Below are 25210 nucleotides of genomic sequence, written 5' to 3' on the forward strand. Positions count from 1 at the left end.
AACAGGCTTCCACGGGAAGTTGTGGAATCCCCGTCACTGGAGGCTTTTAAGAACAGGTTGGGCAAACTCTTGTCAGGGATAATAGCCTACATGTTACTAGGGGGCTGGACTTGACTTCTCAAGGTCCCTTTCAGCCCTACATTTCTATGATTCTGTACTGACTTATAAGCTACAAATGAGCCCTATCTATAAATAAAGTTGCTGAAACACCTGAAGAGGCTTGCAGTTTTGCCATCTTCTGGAAGTTTCTAGTTACTGACACCAAAAGTAGTATTTTGTTATATTAGTTCCACATACACTGGCCAATAGGTTACATCTTAAAAATCTGGACAAATTTTGTAAACTTTAGTGCCTCAAGTTAAGAAATCAAATCCTTATTTATGCATCTAAGTGGTTTGACTTTCACTGGTGTTGATCATCAACAGAAGCTGTGGGTACTCAACACCTTTCCATAAGCCAGGGCACTTTTACCTTGAGTACCCAATTTTAGGCACCCCCATTGAAAATTTTGGCTTTAAGGCTACAATTAAATTTAAAAAACAGAACAAAACCCAAGAAATGTAATGAAAACTAGTTACTTTAAATGAAAAGGTTCTTGCCCGTAATTCCCATTCCCCAAAGTCTGAAAATTCTGCTAGAATGTTTGTTTTCTCTGTCATTTTTCCTGAAGACCCATGAGTTGTTTCTCCATCCATCTTTGAAGTTTTTTAGTCTTTAATGTGATCTAAGTTGTACAGTCAACTCTGATTCCTATTAATTTAATATGAACATGAAAAAGAAGAGCTGGTCTCTTCAAGGCTAACCAAATTATTCTCATTGATTCTGCAGCAGTCCACAGCTCAACAAAGATCAAAGTGTCTTTATCTAGTTAACACTTGAACACTTTTAATAATGTTGCCTTAAACTCTCTTGGCAAAATAGTTCAGTCTAATTCCAATTAATCTTACTGTTAGAAACCCTTCCTTAAAATGAATTTTTCCTACTGATTGAAGACATGTCATTTTTTGTCAGCTAACTAGCGATGAACTTATTTATTTCAGCAAATGGATGACCAGAAATTCCATTCAGAACAATTTAAGAATTTCAGGCTAGAATGGTCTTCATGTTTAGATCTTTAAAAAAATTTGATACACTTTTTCAGATAAGCTTTAGCCAGAAAGCACAGTGCTATCTGAAATATCTCCTGCAGATACTCAAGTGCTTTCTTTAGGCATCAATCCTACAGTAAGAATCTTATACAAACAAGCCATCGTTTCCTTTTGGGGAAAAACTGAAGAGGTTCAAAACTTTCCAAAGCTCTGCTCTGATGTAAGTTGCTGAGTTTCATTCACACCTGAATTGAGGACTGAAATGGGAATTAAGAATTTTTTTTGCCACAGTTTATTAGAAGTCACCACATCTGAAGAATTCAACAAACAAGGTAGGCTTCTGTAAGCACCTCTGAGAGCGAAATTCATTTATGTGCTGAGGCTAACACATTATATATACACATCACTTCAGTCATCTTTGGAGGTCTTTGCAATGGCACAAGAGCCTTTTGCTGACCCCTTTACACAAGGGCGAATTTCTTCTGAAAAAAGAAAAGTAAGAGCTGACAAGCCTATCAGCTAGATATGGGAAAACCCTGATAACTTCTAACTTTAGCTGACACCAAAGGACACCATCAATTTGGTTAAGTGACATTATCAATTGGAATTTCTTTTTATTCATAATGCAACTTTTCTAGAGTAAATCATAAATACTTCTGATGAGTTTCTCTAACAGGAACATGAAGAGGAGACCTGTTCTTCAGTTTTATTCATGCAAAACAATCCAAGTCTGACTCTCCAACCATGATATACATGTATAATTCAGCATTAAAACACAAAAACCTAATTTTCACTCACTCATTTTCAATAATAGACTGTTTTAAATGCGTGAATGTTAGACAATTCTATACTTCTGTGGAAATTCCAAGCAGCAGCAATCTAATGAGGGTCAATAACATAATGGCCTTCCACAGCCAAGTTATGTACATCACTGATGCTTTTTCCCCAAAATGGTTTTTCTCTTCAAAAAGAATATGTACAAAAGACCTTTTGTTATAAAGTTGACCATCCATTTTATTACATTATTTATACAACAGTTTGGCTTCAAATGCAGACTTGTCAGACACTACCTCCTCCCTCGTCTTCAACGGTGACTGGGAGATTACACTACCAAACTTTACAATACAACCTCAAATACAATGTACAGTAGCTATAAAAGTAGCCAATAGTATGTTACTTTTTTTAATCAACGTATGGGCAGGAGGTTGCAACCATTTCTCCCACATCAGAACTCTGCTAGCGTGATCCATGCCTTCGTCGCTGAGATTATATTACTGAAATTCACTTTATGTGGGACTGCATCTCAAGTCAACTGGAAACTGAAGCCAGCAAAGAATGTGGTAGCTCACTTAATCACGTGGAGTTTCTCACTCTGAGCAGGTGACTGCAGTGCTCTGGGATCTCTACTGTTTGCTAGCTTCTGAGTGCAGTTTCAGTTTTGACATATGAAACTCTGAATGGTTTAGAACTGATGTACTGGAGAGGCACCTCTCTCCCTGTCTGATACTGCTGCAGGTCCAGTCCGTGGTGCCATTGCTCAGTGTAAAAGAAATAGAGCTGGGGCTAGGAACGCTTTGCAAGGGGCCTCTGGTCCCAAATAGCCCAAGTTTGTTGACCTTCTTGGCACCCTGTAAAGCACATCCTTTCCCCAAGCTTCAAGAAGGGGATAGTGGGCTGATAGCTTTGCTTTGTGCCCTGAGAACTGGGTATTCATAGATGTAGTAGGTTTGGGTTTTCTTCCTGATTTTGGTAGGGCTGGCTACATATATTTTTGTTTTTATTCGGGTGACTGAGTTTTAAATATACTACAAAGGCTTAGAGCCATCAATAGTCATTTTATGTTATGTATAAATCTTAAGGATAATATTAGAAAGCTTTTGTTTAACGTGATTATATTTTTGCTTGTTTTACGTCCAAATACATTTTTCTTTTCATTAAAAAAAACCTTTAAAATTGGAAGGATAGAAGGAGTCTATTTATTGCTCTGTAAAACCCTGATTCCAGATTGACAAGAGATCTGTCCAGAAAATAAGCAGTGAAGTGAAAACAGTGAGCAGAGCTGTGGAGCATTCAGTACTAAGTGCTATGCTCACCAAATTCTGAGACTTTTTTTTTATTGTAAGAACAAATACTCATAGAAATGTCTTTGAACTTAGTAACTAATCAGAAAGCCACAGTTCTTCTTTGCACAGGGAGTCTGAAACCTGACAAATTAAGTGAAATAATGATCATTAGTAATACTTTCTTCTTCATTCACTCATTTTACTATTAAAGCTCTCCAAGAGCTTTACAATGGGGTTACATATTATTACCCTCATTTTACAAATGGAGAAACTGAAGCATAGAGAGGTCAAATGATAAGCGGGGGACTGGACTCGATGACCTACGAGTTCCCTTTCCATCCCATGTTCCTATGGATCACCCAACACCATGCCGCAAGTGTGTGGCAGAGTCAAGAATAGTACGTAGGGTACCTGAGTCCATTAGCCACCTATTAACCCACAGACATCCTTCCAGTAACAAAATCAGCCTATGAAGGAGACCAACAACAGCATCATACTTCTACACAGCTTCTGTATTCTATTAAGGATAATATCGTGAATTTTAGTCAAGCAAGGGACATTTCAAGCCTACTTAAAAAAAATCGAGAAATTCTAGTTTGCATTCCAACCCTAGTGCAACCTGGTTCTGGACAATGGACTTTATTTGAAAGCTTCTGAAGAAACTCTTGGTGAGTGAAAGATTAGCTACATTGTATACATTAGTATAACTGCTCACCTCGTGATAATACCTGCATGATTATTTTCCCCATTGTGGTTTTTTGGGCGGGGAGAGGTAATTGTTTGGCCTGTTCTTCATGCATTTTCAACATCTGGTGGAAAGAACATTTCCTTTCATATTAAACTGTCCAGAGATGATGATTGTGCACAGGGTGTATAGAAATGCCAGTGCTAAGTTAGAAACAGAAGAGGGACCAACAACATCCAATGAAATTAAAGCACCCTCAAACAGGGGAAAGCTTCTGAGGTTGACAAAATTCCAACAGGGGAACTAAAAGTGGGAAGCAGCCACCTTTGACTGAGCAGCCCACAAAACTCTGAAGAAATATGGGTGAAAGAACAAGTGCCACAAGATGGTGGTATTGTGGTATTGCGACAAAGGGGTGATCTTACTCAGTGCACAAACTGTAGAGGTATTGCACTGCTGTCAATCCTGGGCAAAGTATTAGCTACGATTAGGCTGAAGAGAATGAAGATGACAGCGGGTGAAATACTACAAGAAGAACAGCCTGGGTTCCATCCAGGTAGACCATGTTGTAAACATATGACTGTTAAACTTTTTGATGGAGCATCGAAAAAAGCTACTGGTTGGCAAAAAACCCTTCTTAAACAACTTTAAGGAAGTACTTGACAGAGTCTATAAAGAAACCCTGTGGAATACTGTTAGAATCTATGAGATATCAGACAAACTGATCAACATAATAAGGAGTTTATATGATGAAAGTAGATGCACAGTAAGATCAATACAGGTTTGGGTGTATAGCTCAATATTGTGATTGGACTTAGACTGGGGTGTGTGTTAACAATCTTTTTAGCATTACCAATAGACTATGTGATGAAGCAAGCAACAAAAGGTATCATGGACAGTATAGAACGGGTTAGTGGAGATGAATTATATGATCTTAACTTTGCTGATGACATTGCTTTACTAGGTGGGAGACAATGACTGCCCTTGCATCAGAGAGAAAAAGAAGCACTAGGATGGTGGTGAAGCACTGAAATGGGTTGCCTAGGGAGGTCGTGGAACCTCCATCCTTAGAGGTTTTTAAGGCCCTGCCTGACAAAGCCCTGGCTGGGATGATTTAGTTGGGGATTGGTCCTGCTTTGAGCAGGGGGTTGGACTAGATGACCTCCTGAGGTCCCTTCCAACCCTGATATTCTAGGATTCTGTGATTCACTGAAAACTGGATTGAAAGTAAACGCAGGGAAAAACAAGATTATGAAGGTACGAAATGGAATAATAGATGCAAAGGTATACACAGCTGGAAAAGAAAATGAAACAGGAAGAGTTCTGCTATTTGGAGAGTGTGATGATATTTGATGACGAGATGAGGAAAAGTGAACACTACTTTTGGAAGAATGAGCAACATGTGGCCAAACTGAGGTCTCAAAACGAAACTAAAGGTCAGATTATACCATGTGATTGTACTGAGTACACTACTGTGCAGGGCAGAGACTTCGCTGAAGATAGTAGCTAACAAACTGGAAGTTGCCCAACAGAGATGGCTGAGGAAGATACTACACATTTTATGGAAAGACAAAACAACAACAGAGAGTAAGGGAGCTGACACAGCAGGTTGTATTAGAAAATATCAAAGAAAAAAGCTCAGGCAGTTGAGACACATACACCATATAGAAGATGGGAGATGTACTATGCAAGCATTGAATTGGGTATCCGGATAGAATAGAAAATGATGTAGGCCAAACAAGAACTGGTAGACGACAGTGACAAAGGTTACTGAAGATGTGGACATTGCTGAGGAAGAAGTACCACAATTACCACAATCAATGGACGAACTGGACCGCCCAATACGTCAATGGCACAGGAGGAACTTAGGTCTAAATTTAGGGTGATGGCGTTTATAGCTCTTGGTATTTTTACCACTATGCTCATTTAAGTTTTTCTGTTCCAGGTAGCGCTCACTCTATTACAGCAATTTTTCTTCAAATTAAAATATAGCTGGGTGCTAGCAAGCTATAGAAATGTCCAAGCCATTATGTAGATCAGCTAGTAAGGGCTACAAGGATACTGACTATACTGTTCCTTCACCAGAGACTGTATTTAGTCCCTGACATTAAACACACAAGCTTGAGACTTGGGAAACACACTATGGACTCAAGTCTTCTACAGAGAAGCTCTGAAAGCTGCAGGTCAAAAACCATGAGAGTAACGTTAACTAATTAAAGCCACTATACCCGGCTTGAGTATGTAGCTATCCTTCCTGAACTTCTCTAGTTCTTTTTTTGAACCCTGTTATAGTCTACGCCTTCACAATACTTCACTCTGCAATTGCAACAACTAGCCATTAAAGCACACCAAGTCAATATGGTCTAGTTTTGCAGTAATTTTTTCCTTTATGCACTTCTAAGGCAGATTTTTTAACTGCCGATGCACTACAGAATGGCTGCCAGTCTGATCCATAGAAAGCAAACTCTTAGGATGCAGAGGAGAGAGAAAATGCTTTAAACAGTTCCAGTGATTGATTCCACATTTAGAGATGCCTCAGCAAAAGGCATCTCTGATAGGTTTAAACAATTTTCACCTGAGGTGGAGAAAGAACAAGAAAAAAACCCTGAAAACTTACCTCTATCTTTCCAGAGGTGGAAGATGACTCATGGGAAAAAATGGACTCTTCAGTAAATTAAACAGTAAAGCAAAGAATCCTAGAATTTCAGCAAACATAAGCATCTATCGTCCATGGGCAGTCTTCAGATGAACCCTCCAAGCAGGGGATCAGCATCAATAATTGAATTCTGGTGAGAAAAGGGGCAGACAGATATTTTGGTTACAATACTGTCTCCCAATAAACCAAATGACACAGGATTCAACTTTCAGCATCTTAAGTGAAAAACCGCAGTTAGTTAATTTCAACATTAATTTGTGGCAATATCATATTAAAAGCATGTTGGTCTTATTAATGCTACATACACCAAAGCAGTTTGTTCTTTGGCTGCATTACAGAAAGGTTTAATAGGGTAGCAGTTTTTCCAGCCTTTAAGTGATTTGGAAAAAAAAAAATCAACATTTAAAGACCTTTTTCCTCAACAAATCCATGCTAAAGAATGGAAGTTTCACAGTCCAGGAACCCTAGGGCTTTTAGCAAACATTAGGTTCAATGTCACTAACAGACATGCTCATCTTCTGCCTCTTTCCCTCTCTTATACAATACCTAACATAGAATACCCACAGGAAAGAGCAACACAGATCCAGAAACAAACTGATTACAAAAAGAAAAGGAGGACTTGTGGCACCTTAGAGACTAACCAATTTATTAGAGCATAAGCTTTCGTGTAGCTCACGAAAGCTTATGCTCTAATAAATTGGTTAGTCTCTAAGGTGCCACAAGTCCTCCTTTTCTTTTTGCGAATACAGACTAACACGGCTGCTACTCTGAAACTGATTACAATTTGCGATAGCCAGACATCATCCACCACGACACAAATGAGTACCAAAAAATTAAGTTGACGTTCATCAGCGCTAGACTGGTGGTCAACAGGCCTCAAATCATCAGTGAATTCATTACAGATGAGGCCCCGGATACAATGTGATCACCTTCTGAGCACTACCTCACAGGGTGTGGGTAGTAATTTGCTTCTGTTATAGTTCAGGAAGGATCATCCAGTGGCTAGGGCACTAACCCAGGACTGAGGAAACCTGAGTTCAAGTCCCTGCTACTCCACAGACTACAGCAAGTCATTTAGCTTCCCTGTGCCTCAATCCCCCATCTGTAAAATGGAAATAAATAGTACTTCCTTACGTCACAGGGGTGTTGAATAAATACATTAAAGATTGCAAGGGGCTCATAATACAGCAAATGGGGCCACGTAAGTACCTAAGAGACTGCAAATTACTATCCGTCTGGAACAAGAGGAAACCAGGGAGTAGTTATGGCTCCCTAAAGCCACAATTCCTTCCCTCAGCTGTTCCTGTGGCAGTACAGCAGCACACCATCCACTTTCTATTGGGGGTGTTCAGACCCTACTACAATGAGCCCTTGATCTCTAACTGGAGTTCCCTAGGTGCTACTGTAATAGCAGTAAAACATTAAAATCAGGCCCAGAGATGGTCCACCTCACCCCTGCCAGACTACAAACAGAATATGGCACCTACCAGTAATGTGTACACTTCAAAACTTTAAAAGGGCCAGTTACCCAAAGCTTAAAGCAATTGGTCAGCATAACCAACAGAAAGTGTTAACAACAATTGGGAATCACACAAGGCCATCCTACTAGATGCCTGAAAAAACGCAATTGCACAAACTTGAAAAAAAAATTACACTACTCAAAAAACTATCTTGGTTAAAAGAAGGAGATGTGAAAGCAGCAATAAAAATATAGAAAAAAACCAAAATATAAAGACCACAAAAAGGGGAAGTTAATAGCAATAAATTAAAGTTAAAAGTTAAAAAATGCAGGCAACTGGTAAGTACAAAGAATCAATGAAATATTAATGGCCAATAGGGTTAAAGCCAACAAGACATTTTTAAATCATATTAGGAACAATAAGCATCTTAGTTAATGCATAGGTTAATTGCTAGATGCACAGACAGTAAAATCGTAAATAGTGATGCAGATGAGAGAAATATTCGTTAGGTATTTCTGTTCTGTATTTGAAATGAAGAGGAAGCTGTATCTATCCTATATGTCGTCGTTGGTACTTTTTGGCTAACCAAAAGCATACATTATATCTATACACATTTAAACAATTATATAGCTAAATATATATACATTTATTCATATTCTTCATTTTTATATATTTTTATATTAGAAAATGATCCATTTCCTTACTAGACTAATTTTTTACTTGTGATTTCTGTCAAGCTGCACTTGGATGAAAACTAGAATTCAATTAAAAACACACAAGAACAGCATCTAAAAATTGTTTACCACATAAAACAAAACTGCTTTAAATGTACTGGATACCTAACAAAATAGCAGGTTTATTAATACGTTTTACATTTTGGAAAAACTGGTTGTTTTTTTAAACAAAAGTAACATTATCTATAGTTATTGAACTGAACTTATTGTTTCTGGTCACCACGACCTTCAAGATTTTAGAACTAATAGAGCTCCTTTCTCACCTCAGTTTTATTCATAGACTGAAGGAGGAAAATAAGCTTTCCTGCTTTTTCAACTCCTCATCAGTTTCTCAACTTTGAATGAACTAATCATTGAAGTAAAATAGCTGAATATACTGAAATGAAGAAAATATTCTCTTTGCACCTGCAGAAGAGGCTACTGCTACCAAAAGCTGGGTTTAGTACGTCAACAAATTCTGGTGCCAGGTGCTTAGCCAGTAACTTTCACTAGTTCAGTGGTTTCTTTAAAATTTGTCAGCAAACATGTACTGGTTGATTTTTTTAATTTAATTTAAATGATTTAATAAATAATAATTTTAAGCCTTAATATCCGTTGCCATAATTTTTAAATAGGTTTATTTTTAAAAGAAAATGCATTTAATTTAAACAAATGAACTTTTTTTTTAAATCTATTTTTATCCACCCTGATATTCAGCAGCAACAGCCCAGCAAGGGACCAAGGAGCAATCAAGTTGTGCATCATTATGACCACACATTAACCACTGTAATCAAAATAACAGCTCCCAAACAACATTCTGCCTTCACATCATTCACACAGGTCTCTATGTGACTAGCATAATATGAAAAGAAACTAGAGCACTGAAATCTAGATAAGGTAGAAATATTGAAACAAAAATTTTCAATATGTAAAAAATACACTAAGGCAAAACAACAGGCTAAAATCTTTTTTCTCATCTTCTGTAGAAGCCACCCAAAAAAGCTATTCTGGTTAATGAAGCCCAACCGACTGTAGCCTGCAGAAGAATCCAGTACCACTTTCTGCTATCTTCTTCCTTACTGAGAACATCCCCTATATAGCCAGTAGTTTCTTGGGGTACACAGAACCAAACATTACATACAACTTCAATACCTGGACACCTCCCTTCCCCAAGTCTGATCCTTCTACACATCAGGAAGCACTGGACAAAGTGAATGAAACAGAAGCCTCCACTTGCAAGTCAGTTCTTTGCCCTTCCTGGCTGGGGAAAGTTTCAAGAATAGCTACAGTATCTGACAGATTGCCAGTGCCTTGTTCAACGAAGGACCTGTCTCTCCTGGTTTACAGCAAGACCAATCTTGAAACATTTGTTGATTACACAGAACAAGACTTCCACCACCTGCAGTCAAATCTCCTATTCCTGAGCAAGCTGACTGAGAAGTTAATGAACAGCAGTTCCTTAGCACATCAGTCTATAGCCTGTAACCTAGATACAGGATCAATATCTCCCCTGTCCCACTCTTTCCACAAGCTCCTTACTGAACTTCATCAAGATTCTAGTCCTGCAAAAAACTGGTACCAAGGTACCTAAAAATTCACCTCATCCTCCAACTCTCAATTGTTCAACAGCTCTGATCCTCATGAATAAAGGAACTATTTACCACAAAGGCAAAGCTCACAGGAGCTTTCTTGGCAGATTTGTTGTAGAATTCACTCCCAGAGGGCTAAGATTAGCCAACAGGCTCACCAATTTTCAGATCCAAATGTAATAAAAAATAAATCTCAGATCTTTGACCACTCTTTCCCACAAAACAACACACCCTATTAGTATTTAGGTCAGAGAAGGAATTTAAAGTGTAGAAATTACTATCCATGGAGGGCTGCATGAGAAGAAAACGGAGAGGAAACATCACTTTAATTTGTTGATGTATTGTACTTTGTAAAAGTTTTTTACACTTTAAATGGTGCTCATGGCCCATGGTATAAGAACCTAAACAGAACAGAATAGTGGATGTAGCCTTTTATCCCTTCACCTTAGGGATACCATAAGTGCCATGTCACTTCCACTTCCTCCGCTACAAGGAACAAGTTTCACCAACTCGATCCTGCATATTGCTGTAGCCAAATCATCGGTCTAAACCATTGTAATTTTTTCAGGCATCAAGTCTCCCAAAATTTACACCCATGTAAAACCTGTAAAAAAGTGACAACTCTTTACACAATGAGCTATTACCAGCAGGATAGTGAGTTTGTGTGTGTGGTTTTTGGGAGGGGAGTGAGAGAACCTGGATTTGTGCAGGAAATGGCCCAACTTTATTATCATGCACATTGTGTAAAGAGTTGTCACTTTGGATGGGCTATCACCTGCAGGAGAGTGAATTTGTGTGGGGGGGTGGAGGGTGAGAAAACCTGGATTTGTGCTGGAAATGGCCCACCTGATGATCACTTTAGATAAGCTATTACCAGCAGGACAGTGGGGTGGGAGGAGGTATTTTTTCATATTCTCTGTGTATAAATAGAGTCTGCTGCAGTTTCCACGGCATGCATCCGATGAAGTGAGCTGTAGCTCATGAAAGCTCATGCTCAAATAAATTGGTTAGTCTCTAAGGTGCCACAAGTACTCCTTTTCTTTTTACTTAATATGAGAGTTTTTCTATTCCCCTAATCATTCTGGTTGCCACTCCCTGACCCCTTCTTATTCTGCAATATTCTGTTTGAGACAGAATCATAGGACTGGAAGGGACTTCAAGAGGTCATCTAGTCCAGTCCCCTGCACTCATGGCAGGACTAAGTATTATCTAGACCATCCCTGATAGGTGTTTGTTCTAACCTGCTCCTAAATAATCTCCAGTGATGGAGATTCCACAGCCTCTCTAGGCAATTTATTCCAGTGCATGGAATGAAGCATTCTAGATGAGTGTGAACCATTAATTTATGTAACAGGATTCTAATATTTCATATATTATTATCCATCCTACTCCTTATGCATCCTAATATCATTTGTTGTTTTGACAACTGCGCTTTGAGCAGAAGTCTTCATTGGACTGTCCACAACAATACCCAAGTCAACTCCTGAGTCGATACAGTTAACGTAGAACCTAGTAAAATGTATTAGAACTTAAGTTTTCCCTTCAATGTGCCTTATTTTGCCCAATGCTCCTTGACCAGTCAGCCACCTTTGACAGTCGACCACGCCCTCCTGGAAATCTTATCCTTCCTTGACTTCTGTAATTCTATGCAGGTGATATACAGATCTACCTCTCTACTGTAGACCCTTCTCCTTCTAGCCAAACTAAAATCTTGGCTTGTCTCTCTGACATCCTTTCATATATGTCGACCCATCAGTTCAAGCTCAACATGACTAAAACAGAACTCTTAATCTTGATCTCCCCTCACTCCAAGCGATCCCACCTACATCATCCTTCCTTGATCCCTGTGGACAACACCACCATCCTCCCGCCGGTCACTCAGGTTTGTAACCTGGGTGTCATTTTCAACTCAGATCTCTCTCTAGGTCTCATCTCTCATATCTTGCAGATTCTTTTTACACATCAGCTCTAAAATACAGCTTCCCTATTCATCCACACAGCTAAAGCTCTCATCCAAGCTCTCATCTTAGTTACTGCAACTTCCTTCTCTCTGGCCATGACAAATGCTGTTTTGCCCCACTCAGATCCATTCAGAATGTTGTTGCAAAGATCATTTTCCTAGCCCATTACTTTGACCATGTTCACCCCTCTCTTCGCAACCCTCTGCTGGCTCCCCATTATCTATTGCATCAAACAAAAGCTGTTTGTCTTTACTTTCAAGGCACTTAACAGTCTATCATCTCTCATCACCATCCAACTGTCTGCTCCCAACTCTGATCGGTCCATGACACCAACCTCTGTCGCCCACTTGTTACATTTTCATATAAGCTCCTTTGTGCTTTCTCCCATGCCCCAGGCTTGGGAAGAGCTCTCCATAAACATCTGCAAAGGTGTCATTATCTCCCTTCAAATCCTGCCTTAAAACTCTGCTTTACTGTGATGCCTATAAAAAAAATTGACAATTAGGATGGCGGTTTGTTAAGACCACAGCTTATCATGCTGACCACTGCCTCATTGTTTCCGTGTACTCTCCCATCAGTCTGTATCCATCCGCTGCTTCTGTCTCATACTTAGATTGTAAGATCTTTGGGGCAGAAAGCTTCTCTTGTATAGCATCTACCACAGTTGATCATGGTCCACGACAGGAGGTCCTAAGTGCTAGGGTAATACCAATAATACATTTATTAGTAACATTAAATTTCTTCTGCCATTGCATTGCCCATTCACCCAACTTGATCAGATCCCTCCAAAAGTTCTTCACAGTCTTCTCTGAATTTATAACCCAAACAAGAAACATTTATGTCTCAGTGATACACTTCTTTGATATGGACATGGATATCACTTCAAATGAGTAACTATAATCAGGCTGTTCTAGTGAGTGGACAGGGTAACAGCCCTGAGCTGTGGCTAGATGACTCGCTTCTACCATATCTTCCTAGCTAGCTGTTCTCAGCCATGTCTGTTAGACTGCTTCCTCACAGGCAAACTGTGCTTTAGAGTGTGAACAGCGCTACTGTGGCTGCTTTGGCTACACAAATTATAAACCTGTATAGATGGGGGTTCTGAAGTTTTGTACAGCGTGAACCACTTCTTAGGCTATGTCTATACTAGCACTTTTATCGGTATAACTTATCTCCCTCAGGGGTGTGAAAAGAACACACACCCCTCTGAGCAATCAGCAATCTGCAGATCACCAGCGTGACAATCATGGGTTTAGACAGTGGGCAATAATGCCAGTTCGGCAACTACTACTCTCTCCTTACCCAAGTAAGCGGATTATCTTTATGTCCAAATATATTTTTCCATATATCTGTAGCTTTTTTGTTCTAAAGCAGATTTTTTTTTTTTTACTATAGTGCCTGGAGAGGATAACGAAAGGCACTTTACAAATAGTTTTTATACACCAACGTGACTTCAGATAAGTCTTCAATTTAAGATAAAAAGATGGTTGGAGGACAAACAGTAGAATGAAATGTCCACAGAATATAAATATCTCCACCTCACAATGTTTTTCACTCCATCAGAAAGCTTTTCAATTCTTGTTACTACGAGGAGTATGTACTTAACGATTTTCAATGTAAGAAACCTGGCCTTTCCATAAAGCTTGCATTAGCCTGAAATCCTTGGTCCTCTGACTGTTACCTTCCATAATCCTGTATTCAGTATTTCATGCTCAACTCTTGTCAGTGACTTGTCTGAAGTGGTTTGCTGAGAAGTGCTGAGGTTCATTTTTATCCTTTCTTTCTGACAACTAATGAAGCTGTCGTGAGAGGAACAAATATTCAACACAAGATGAATGTTGTTTGGTTTTTAAGCAAACCATACCTAATAATTATACTTCCCAGAGAGTGGTGGGGTGAAGGCAGGCTGTAGGTTATCTAAGGTCTCTGTAAACATGTCCTTTGAAGATGAACTCTTCTAACTAAACTTCCTTTACAATACCTCATTATGAAAAAGACTCATCTGGTTAGTACTCTATTACTGATTATAGCAATTTTAAGAATTCTTGTAATCCATCTAAAATGTACTCAAAAATATATTATGGTGCCAGTCATGTCACTGTGTCTATCAGTCTTTCCATTACGTACCCCTATTGTAAGGTTTTAGAAGACAGCTGTAAAAATTCTTTGGGGGCTAAAAAGTGGCACAATACCTTAGCCCAAGGGCAGCTGTTACTAAATATTTAAGGCAAAATCCATTCACTAATTTACCAATCAGTCACAGACAAAATATCTTTCCATCATTTTTAATCCAGACCACATTTCAAAGAGAACTTTCTTTCATCTTTAGTTTAGTTATCTTTCTCCATTTACATTCCCCAAGTCATGTGTTCCCTACAGATTTTTTACCCATGGGTTTTTTTTTTTTTCCATAGATACTAAGGTCAGAAGGGACCATTATGATCATCTAGTCTGACCTCCTGCACAACGCAGGCCACAGAATTTCACCCACCCACTCCTGCGAAAAACCTCTCACCTATGTCTGAGCTATTGAAGTCCTCAAATCGTGGTTTAAAGATTTCAAGTAGCAGAGAATCCTCCAGCAAGTGACCCGTGCCCCATGCTACAGAGAAAGGCGAAAAACCTCCAGGGCCTCTTCCAATCTGCCCTGGAGGAAAATTCCTTCCCAACCCCAAATATGGCCATCAGCTAAACCCTGAGCATATGGGCAAGATTCACCAGCCAGATACGACAGAAAATTCTTTCCTGGATAACTCAGATCCCACCCCATCTAATATCCCATCACAGGCCATTGGGCCTATTTACCATGAATATTAAAGATCAATTAATTACCAAAACCATGTTATCCCATCATACCATCTCCTCTATAAACTTATCAAGTTTAATCTTAAAGCCAGATAGATCTTTTGCCCCCACTACTTCCCTTGGAAGGCTATTCCAAAACTTCACTCCTCTGATGGTTAGAAACCTTTGTCTAATTTCAAGTCTAAACTTCCTGGTGGCCAGTTTATATCCATTTGTTCTTGTGTCCACATTGGTACTGAGCTTAAATAATTCCTCTCCCTCTCCGGTATTTATCCCTCTGATATATTCATGGAGAGCAATCATATCTCCCCTCAACCTTCTTTTAGTTAGGCTAAACAAGCCAAGCTCCTTGAGTCTCCCTTCATAAGATAAGTTTTCCATTCCTCGGATCATCCTAGTAGCCCTTCTCTGTACCTGTTCCAGTTTGAATTCATCCTTCTTAAACATGGGAGACCAGAACTGCACACAATATTCCAGGTGAGGTCTCACCAGTGCCTTGTATAACGGTACTAAAACCTCCTCATCCCTACTGGAAATACCTCTCCTGATGCATCCCAAGACCGCATTAGCTTTTTTCACAGCCATATCACATTGGCTGCTCATAGTCATCCTATGATCAACCAATACTCCAAGGTCCTTCTCCTCCTCCGTTACTTCTAATTGATGCGTCCCCAGCTTATAACTAAAATTCTTGTTATTAATCCCTAAATGCATAACCTTACACTTCTCACTATTAAATTTCATCCTATTACTATTACTCCAGTTTACAAGGTCATCCAGATCCTCCTGTAGGATATCCCGGTCCTTCTCTAAATTGGCAATACCTCCCAGCTTTGTATCATCCGCAAACTTTATTAGCACGCTCCCACTTTTTGTGCTGAGGTCAGTAATAAAAAGATTAAATAAGATGGGTCCCAAAACCGATCCTTGAGGAACTCCACTGGTAACCTCCCTCTAGCCTGACAATTCACCTTTCAGTAGGACCCGTTGTAGTCTCCCCTTTAACCAATTCCTTATCCATCTTTCAATGTTCATATTGATTCCCATCTTTTCCAATTTAACTAATAATTCCCCATGTGGCACGGTATCAAACGCCTTACTGAAATCTAGGTAAATTAGATCCACTGCATTTCCTTTGTCTAAAAAAATCTGTTACTTTCTCAAAGAAGGAGATCAGGTTGCTTTGGCACAATCTACCTTTTGTAAAACCATGTTGTATTTTGTCCCATTTACCATTGACTTCAATGTCCTTAACTATCTTCTCCTCCAAAATTTTTTCCAAGACCTTGCATACTACAGATGTCAAACTAACAGGCCTATAGTTACTCGGATCACCTATTTTCCCTTTCTTAAAAATAGGAACTATGTTAGCAATTCTCCAATCATACGGTACAACCCCTGAGTTTACAGAGTCATTAAAAATTCTTGCTAATTGGCTTGCAATTTCATGTGCCAATTCCTTTAATATTGTTTGGATTATCTGGGCCCCCCAATTTAGTCCCATTAAGCTGTTTGAGTTTCGCTTCTACCTCAGATATGGTAATATCTACCTCCATATCCTCATTCCCATTTGTCATGCTACCATTATCCCCAAGATCCTCTTTAGCCTTATTAAAGACTGAGGCAAAGTATTTGTTTAGATACTGGGCCATGCCTAGATTATCCTTGACCTCCACTCCGCCCTCAGTGTTAAGCGGTCCCACTTCTTTCTTTGTTTTCCTTTTATTTATATGGCTATAGAACCTTTTACTATTGGTTTTAATTCCCTTTGCAAGGTCCAACTCTACTTGACTTTTAGCCTGTCTCACTTTATCCCTACATGTTCTGACCTCAATAAGGTAGCTTTCCTTGCTGATCCCTCCCATCTTCCACTCCCTGTATGCCTTCTGCTTTTTCTTAATCACCTCTCTGAGATGCTTGCTCATCCAGCTTGGTCTACAACTCCTGCCTATGAATTTTTTTTTAAAAGGCATGGTCTATCTGCAATTAAAGTTCTCACAACAGACCATGATGCAATAGACTTTCAGCACCTTTGAAGCAGTTATGATCTAGCATGCAAAGCACATGCCTTTCAGCAACTCCCTTGTTACATTTTACTTAGTCTAGTGAATAAAATGAATTTCAAAATTTATGTACGTTCCAAATGTTATGTATATGCAGTAAGCAATTTGGACAGTGCTGACAATTTTTAATTACTTTAGCTACCACCATTTAAAAAAATATCTCCAAATATATAATATGGACCTAATATAAAAGCAATGAACTTTAAAAGACAAAAATCTGCTTGAGAACTTTAGGCTTTATTTTATGCGCCACTGTAGCCTAGACTTCTGACATGGGTGACTGATTAGTTTATGTCTGATTGTTCAGTCAGGATTTTCAGCCAAATCCGGGAATTTCTTGTCTTTTTGGTCTGTCCTTTGCTAACCTGCTTCAGAACAATAATACTACTTTGTATGGAAGGTGCCATAAAATACAAAGATTTCAAAAGTGATTTACAGGCACTGTTAAGTCTCACCACCTTGTCATTTAGGGAAATACTACCCCATTTTACAGATTACAAAGTCACAATGAAAAGGAAGAGCCAGGGGCTGGAGTCCCTTCTTAGTTACACCAGTGTCACTCCTCTGACTTCAATGGATTTACCCAATTTAAAGCAGTGAGAATGGAGAAGCAGGATCCAGATTTCTCGATATATAGTCCTGTCCTTCAGTCATAATAAGACCATCCCTTCCTTTCACCTACACCTACCTGCCTAAAATTATTTTTGAAAGATATGGGTAGTAAATTAAAATACAAAATATATGCTGCAGGCAGAAGAGTTCAGATGTTTCTGTACATATCACCAGAACTCCCAACATAAAAGTACAACCTTATAGTACATACCGCTGCATGTGTTCTCTGTTTAGTATCAGAGGTACCAATTAAAAATAAAATGACAACTTCTGTAAACTTTAAGGAGGCGCAATGACAGACACCAAAGGAAGTGTAATTGGCTGGAAAGGTAGGTAGTGAATGATCCAAGGCCCTTCCTCTTCTGCACTTCCATATGCAGAGAGCGCTGTTTCTGAGTGGGATGCAAGACATTAGTGCCAAGAATCTAACCTGCATCTCCTCCAAGGCTATTGGGCCAGTTTAGAATTCATATTTCTCAGGGACACTTCACCTCCCCTGGATAGGAACATTCAGGCAGCAGTACCTATACAGTGTTATTTCACACAACAGGTTTTTCTGAAATTTAGCTCTCAAGTATGGTTTGAATTTAATGCATTCATAGCAGAAAGGAAGGAGGGAATTCTGCCAAGAAGAAGAAATAGGTGCATAATAGGAGGACACCAGGAATTTATATCTTTGTCCATTTCTACTCTTTCAGATACCACAGCTCCGTTTATACACAATATTATAAAATAATCAAATTGCAGAGCGAAGAGACATTTTGGTAAGAGGGTCAAATTAGTCTGCCAATTAACAGCTCCAAATTAAAGGTTGAATGCTCACCACTGTATTTTGAGAGTTTGCAGTTTTCTACAACTAAGGACTGAAAAATAGAGAAATCAAATGGGTTTGAGTGAAGCGAGTTTGTCTTTTATCAGCTCACAGGAAAGGTTAAACTATTTTCTGTACTTTTAAAGCTTTTGAATGTATGCCAAGCTTTTTGTGGAGTTTTTGCTTGCCCTAGTTGAAATTAACATGTTTCACACTTTCCAGTTTTCACTTCAAGGTGCTAAAAAATCTGAAAGTTTTTTTATTCTTTGGTTAAAGTAACAAAAACTTCTAGGTGAACAAGATGCAATACTGTCTTTAAAGAAAGTGGAATCTGTGGTTACTTCTATTGCAGTAACCCTAACAGAGATTATGGTCTGGAGAAAAGTTAGACAATTCCTGCCCCAGAGAGCTCACCAACTAAATCTATGATTTAGCCAATACCCGTAGGAATAAAGACAAATAGAGAAGGACAAGGTAGTCAGAAGTGGCTAACTATGTAACCAATGCCAGGCATGTATTAAAAAAATCACGTCTGCCTAACAAGACTGAGTGTATTTATATGCACCTGAATTTCTCCTTGGACATGATATCTTTTATGACTGAGTTTATCTAGTCTTCACATTTCCATGAAGCAACAACTTAGTCTTAAAGAATGTTGTCTCCACCAGGCCATTTCCACTAAATGCAGGAAGTAACAAACTTGTCTACAAAACACTTACAGGCCATCTAGGGTGTTGGAAGCAAGCATACTTTTGGGGGCCCCTCCCGAAACCATTCCTACTGCCCTGTCAGTGGGCTTATGAGACTAACACCTACTCAGAATTAAGTGAGGTGCGGCTAGTGGGTACAGTAGGAATATGAAGGTATAGATGTCAGGGAAGAACCTGAGCCACCCTTCCATCCACACACTTATATGGGGCCATCACCACCCATGTATGTTTTTGCCAGTATCTGAAGATTTAATTAAAATCTATAGTTTGCTCCTAGCCAATAATTTAAAACTGAAATCCTAAGATCACCTACAGTATCTTAGTTGTGTATTTTGTATTAAAGATCTCAGGGACTTCCCCTCTAAATTAGACCAAACTATAATAGTTTTTAAACCGTGCTCATTTGCACTGGATGGAAAGCCCTGTTCACTCTTTACTACTTTATTAATATAGGAATTGGTACCAGAGACCTCTCAGATATTGTCTGTAGAGAGAAATTAATGAATATCATGCTGAAATCATGGGATATTATACCATACACAATACACAAGTAATATACAAAACTGGGCCAATGAGGATTTGTACCAATTTTTTCCAACATTTAAATGCATGGATATCTTCCTTTTCCCTCTTTGTAGCACAGTCAATGTTGTTTAGAGTAGACTGATAGACTGTACATAAACAGAGTAATTTCTGGACTACCACATGCATACCTAGTTCAGAGAACAGTCAGTTTCTCTTATTAGGAAAACACACACTAATGGTTCACCCAGTTCAATACTCCTATTTTATTTGGTCTGTCCTCCCTTCCCAAGGCCCATCAGTTTTATTAAAAAATGTTTTTGTCATTTGCAAACTATTCTTCATCTGGAGGCCAGACAACACAAGGAAGTGATGGGTGTTTGTTTTCCTGATTTAATTTTTTTGGAGACAGGAGAGCCTAAAATTCTGTCAAAGTCATCTAAGTAATCCAGCAGAGATGATTCATTATGGAAGACTGTAAATAGTTTTATGAACTGTCAATGTTTCCATGAGGTGAATAGAAGGTACACAGCTGAAAGTAGAACTTGTGGCAGCTGAAAGTTCCATGTTAAAACAATATTAGCCAGTACATGGGTGAAAGAAATTGTTCTGAACTTGCAGCTTTCAAAGACATATGAAATGAGAAAAAATGAGATGAAAGAACCAATAACCATAAGTGTACTAAGATTGAGACAAGATTTCTATCTGTTTTAGTATGTTAAAAGCAACATTTTCAAATCAATTTGATACTTTATACTTCAGGGAAGAATCTTGTTGTGGCCAAGTTAAGATGGACAAGACATCTTTTCCATCTATTTTATTGTTCTATTCAGTATTAATGAAGATGACTAAAAATAGGGTGGTATGATCAATCAGACTGTGAATTTCACCCCTGTACAATGGTCCAACAAGGCCTAAGCCCTGCTTAACTAGGATTTATGTGAAGCGTAGTCGTAAGTGATTAAATTTACCCTTCACAGGAATCTGAACTGTATTTTGAATTGCCAAAACATGACCAAGTACCTCAGATTACTCTTTTTGCTTTCCACTGTTAAGACTTGATATTTTACAACATAATCTCAATAGCTTGAGGCAGATGTTGCTATTTTTTTCCATGCCAAATTCATAATTTTTAATGGAATGAAGTATGTTTTTACAGATTATAATAAAATGAAAGCATTTACTGGATAATAATTTGTTATGACTGAGGTGTACTTGAACCTGATGGTGGTGATTTTACTGCTGATTTTACTGGATATTAATTATTGTTGGCTTACATTTTATGAAGAGGTAGTAATATCTGAAATGCAAATTGAAGATTCTTCAAGGTTTTGATAGCTATCCATAAAGACATGAAGTCATTTGAGGGCTAAGCAAATGATAGGAACTCTTTCCTTTCAGTTGGACCAGGACTTAACCCAACAAATAATTAAAGATCTTATTTACTGGAGTCTGGATCATGTCCTCCAGCACAAAGCCATAAGAGTGGTATCTGTGGAACGATCTCCCTGCAGTGTTCCCCTTCTACCATTCAAACTATGGGGAAAGTACAACCAGAAAATGAGAGCATGTACCTTTTTGGTTAAGGTTGACAACACTGGTAAATTGTTGCTTGGTAGATATTTAAGGCATTTCCCTAAATACTGTTTATTTGCAAAGTCGTCATTCCTATTGTAGCAATTGCTACAGTATCTTGTGTCACTCCAAAAGACAGCATTTGAGGCAGCTACCGAAAGGAGGCTCCTGTAGAGGTACATGGCAGAGTTTGACTATAGAAAGAAAAAGCTGCTGGAGTTCACTAAGGGCCCGATCCTGCAAGATACAGTACGCCCTCAGCTCTGACTGAAGAAAATGTAAATTGAAGGTGCTTAGCACTTTGTAGGATCAGACCCTGAATCTGTGCATCTATATATTTCTAATATACATATCACTTTGGTCCTGTCTAGTGATCTGGCACTATCTTCACAGCACAAGGCCTATTTAAAAGTTTCTATGCAGCTAGCTCAACAGCAAGCAGAAGACTAATCTTTACCCAAATAATGGTGGCCCCTTAACTATCCTTCAGCATCTCATGCTAATGATAAAATAGGATCGAGACCATGGGAGAGAACAGGAGGTTGGAGCAATTTAACAAAAATTGAAGAGTGGTAATTCTTCCCCCTTCCCCGTACAATTATTCTGATTTTATTTAAAGCGTTTATATCACATGTATAAGATACAGAAAATATAAACAGAGTGGATATAAATACAAATCAGTAGTAAGTTTATTATAATCTTTGGATAATTAAATGAGAAAAAGCAGCTTAATACTAAGCAAACAATGAAATAACTCTAAGACTATGCATTAATACCATGCTACTGCTGACAGGCACGCTTACACATACATAGGAGAGAAATAATTACAGCCAGCAAAAGGGTAAAATAAAAATGAGTAATGAATGAAAAAGTAAACCCTCACATAGACCCCTCAAAGTGTTACTCTGAGCTCTTCACACCGTAAAATTATCCCCGATAAAGATCTAGCACAAACACAGAGGATGTTAGAATTCATATGGAATCAGAAAACACGAAGAGCGAAAGAAGATACTTTGTACACATCCATTAAATAGCATGGGCTAGCTATTCCAAATATTTTATGGTACTACCAAGCCAGCCAGCTCAAACCAGTAGCGGATTGGGGGTGCTCTAACCCAGCCAAATACTGTGTCTATACTGAACAAGTTTCAGAGTAGCAGCTGTGTTAGTCTGTATTCGCAAAAAAAAAAAAAAGGAGTACTAGTGGCACCTTAGAGACTAACAAATTTATTTGAGCATAAGTTTCCGTGAGCTACAGCTCAAATTTGTTAGTCTCTAAGGTGCCACAAGTCCTCGTTTTCTTTATACTGAACAAGAAAATCACAACAGTGTAAACATCACTAGGCTACTACCAATGCATAAAAAAATTCACACTCACCAGAAATTTTACATACATCCTTTAGCAAAGCTACTCTATGGGTCTCAGATAGAACTAGCGATAAGATCAGCTCTTTTCCATCGCAAACAGTTTTTAAATGCATACAATATTTTAAAAGACAAACAATGTGGCATCGCTAAAAAGGCTGGAGGTTTTACATGAGGCCAAGAATGTTTACAGAACATCTCTAGAAGGTGAGAGTTTAGATTATCTTTAAAAGGGAGGGACTGAGGTGGATGTTAAGAAGCAGCGAATTCCACATCAAAGAAGGGTCAAAAACTAATTAATCCAGAAAACTATGGTGCAACAGTGGAGCACAGGTTCCAACCAGGATGCGGATGACTGAGGTGGTCTTAAATATAGTCAAGACTTTCAAGATGGTGCACCCGGTTTTTAAAAGTCAATCTGAATGAACTGAAAGATTTGGAAATACAGATTTTACTGGGTGTTTATTCAGAGACAGTTATGGTTAATGTCAAGGTTAACTCCACATTTTCTTATTCAGGCATTTTGCTTTATTTAAAAGTACAGTATCCTAATGATGCCATAAACTGATCTGTATTTACAATCTTGACTACCTGCACAATTTCCTGACTGGGAACTTATTCCTGACGTAAACTTGGATTTTTTTTCATAAGCTATTTGAACCAACCTACTTTACATGGAAGCAGGCTGGATTTTAAAAAATGATTTTTTTCCTGGAACAAAGTGGGGTTTTTTTAATTTATAATTTAAATTACAAAATCAAAAATAAGGTTTAAGTTTTTCTTTTGAAAAATAAGACTGTTTAAAATAAAATCAGAATTTAATACAAACTATGTTAAAGCCTAAACTTACGATTTAGTTGTAAAAGGTGAAACACGTTTTGATAAGAAAAGTTTATGAATCCAAAACATTTAAGATTTTGTTTAATAAAAATAAATATTGTATGCTGTTTTAATTAAAATTTGTTACCATCCTAATGCAGCTTGACACAAATCATGAGCAAGAAGTTAGTTATCCATCTCCTAGGTAGCAAAAAATATATAACAAATGTAGTATAAAGGATCATTTAGTTGAAGATCAACGTTTTAACAGATATCAACCAGTGACAATGCACCTTTCTTTAAAAAGAAACTGAAGTACAAATGGAAAAGATTATTAAAATCGATTATTTAAATCATGATTTAAAAAGCTGATTTAAATAGCCTTGATATAAATCAATCCACCTTGCTTGGCAGGACAAACATAGCACGCTTTGCATAAAGGGCTGAGAACATGAAGCATACCTTTTGGCAGTAACTGAGCTACGTGTATGGGGAACAAATGAAGCAATGGGTAGGGCTCTGTGTAAATCACTTTTTTTTTCTTTAAAGAAAATTCTCAACAGTGTAAATGGCAAAAAATTAAATTTCCTGGAGTTTCCACAGAATGAATTTTAAAACTAAATGTAGTCAATTGCAAGGATGAAATGAATTCTATAAGTAACCGTCATCAATTTTGACCATTTACATTCTTGACACTGACTAGTTTAGGTAATTTTTTGAATTAAAGACTCAGTTGCGGATATTTTCCTTTAAAAAAAATATTTTAAAGGTCACTATTTGGGGGCATTTTTGCAGTTTCCATGCCCTCTATGAAATAATTATTTACACAGGTCCTTATGTATGGGATATGGAAATGAGATGGCTCAATATAGGCACAACTGGGTAAATTCTATGCTCTGTATTATCCAGGTGGTCAGAGTATGCGGCTATGGACTATATAATTGGATTGGTCCTTTCTGACCTTAACATCTACAATACGCTGAATGTCTCACAGTCTGCTGAACTTCTTACATGTTACATAAGAACACAAGAATAGCCATACTTGGTCAGACCAATGGTCCATCTATCCCAGTATCCTGTCTTCCAACAGTGGCCAGCGCCAGATGCTTCAGAGGGAATGAATAGAACAGGGCAATTATTGAGTGATTCATCCCATCATCCAGTCCCAGCTTCTGTCAGTCAGAGGCTAGGGACATCCAGAGCATAGGGTTCATCCCTGACCATCTTGGCTAATATCCATTGATGGACGTATTCTCCATGAACTTATCTAATTATTTTTTGAACCCTGTTATATGTTTGGCCGTCCCAACATCCCCTGCCAACGAGTTCCACAAATTGACTCTGTATTGTGTGAAGAAGTACTTCCTTTTGTTTCTCTTAAACCAGCTGCCATTTGGTGACCCTGGTTCTTACTATTTATTTTGTTTATCATTTTTATAGTGCAAATATTTGTAATAAAAAATAATACATACTTTGATTTCAAATTACAACACAGAATACAATATATATATGAAAATGTAGAAAAATATCCAAAATATTTACTAAATTTCAATTGGTATTCTATTGTTTAACGGTGCAATTAAAATTGTGATTAATTTTATTGAGTTAATCATGTGAGTTGACTGCAATTAATCGACAGCCCCAATTCTAATAGATTTTAATTTAAGATGAGGTGACTGGAACTGCATGCAGTATTCAGGCTGGAGGTGTACC

General features: G+C 38.2%; 1 protein-coding gene across 9 annotated transcripts in view; it reads right to left on the reverse strand.

The window, feature by feature from the left end:
• Positions 1–25210, reverse strand: part of NCOA1 (nuclear receptor coactivator 1) — a 351754-nt gene that overhangs the window by 258085 nt on the left and 68459 nt on the right. For all 9 annotated transcript variants that reach the window (XM_084623427.1, XM_084623428.1, XM_084623423.1 and 6 more), the window contains exon 2: positions 6454–6622. The gene's annotated coding sequence lies outside the window, so the exon portion shown is untranslated. The remainder of the gene's footprint in view (positions 1–6453; positions 6623–25210) is intronic.

This window comes from Lepidochelys olivacea (assembly GCF_965140295.1).
Source record: "Lepidochelys olivacea isolate rLepOli2 genome assembly, chromosome: 3".
In the NCBI taxonomy this organism is placed as follows: Eukaryota; Metazoa; Chordata; order Testudines; family Cheloniidae; genus Lepidochelys; species Lepidochelys olivacea.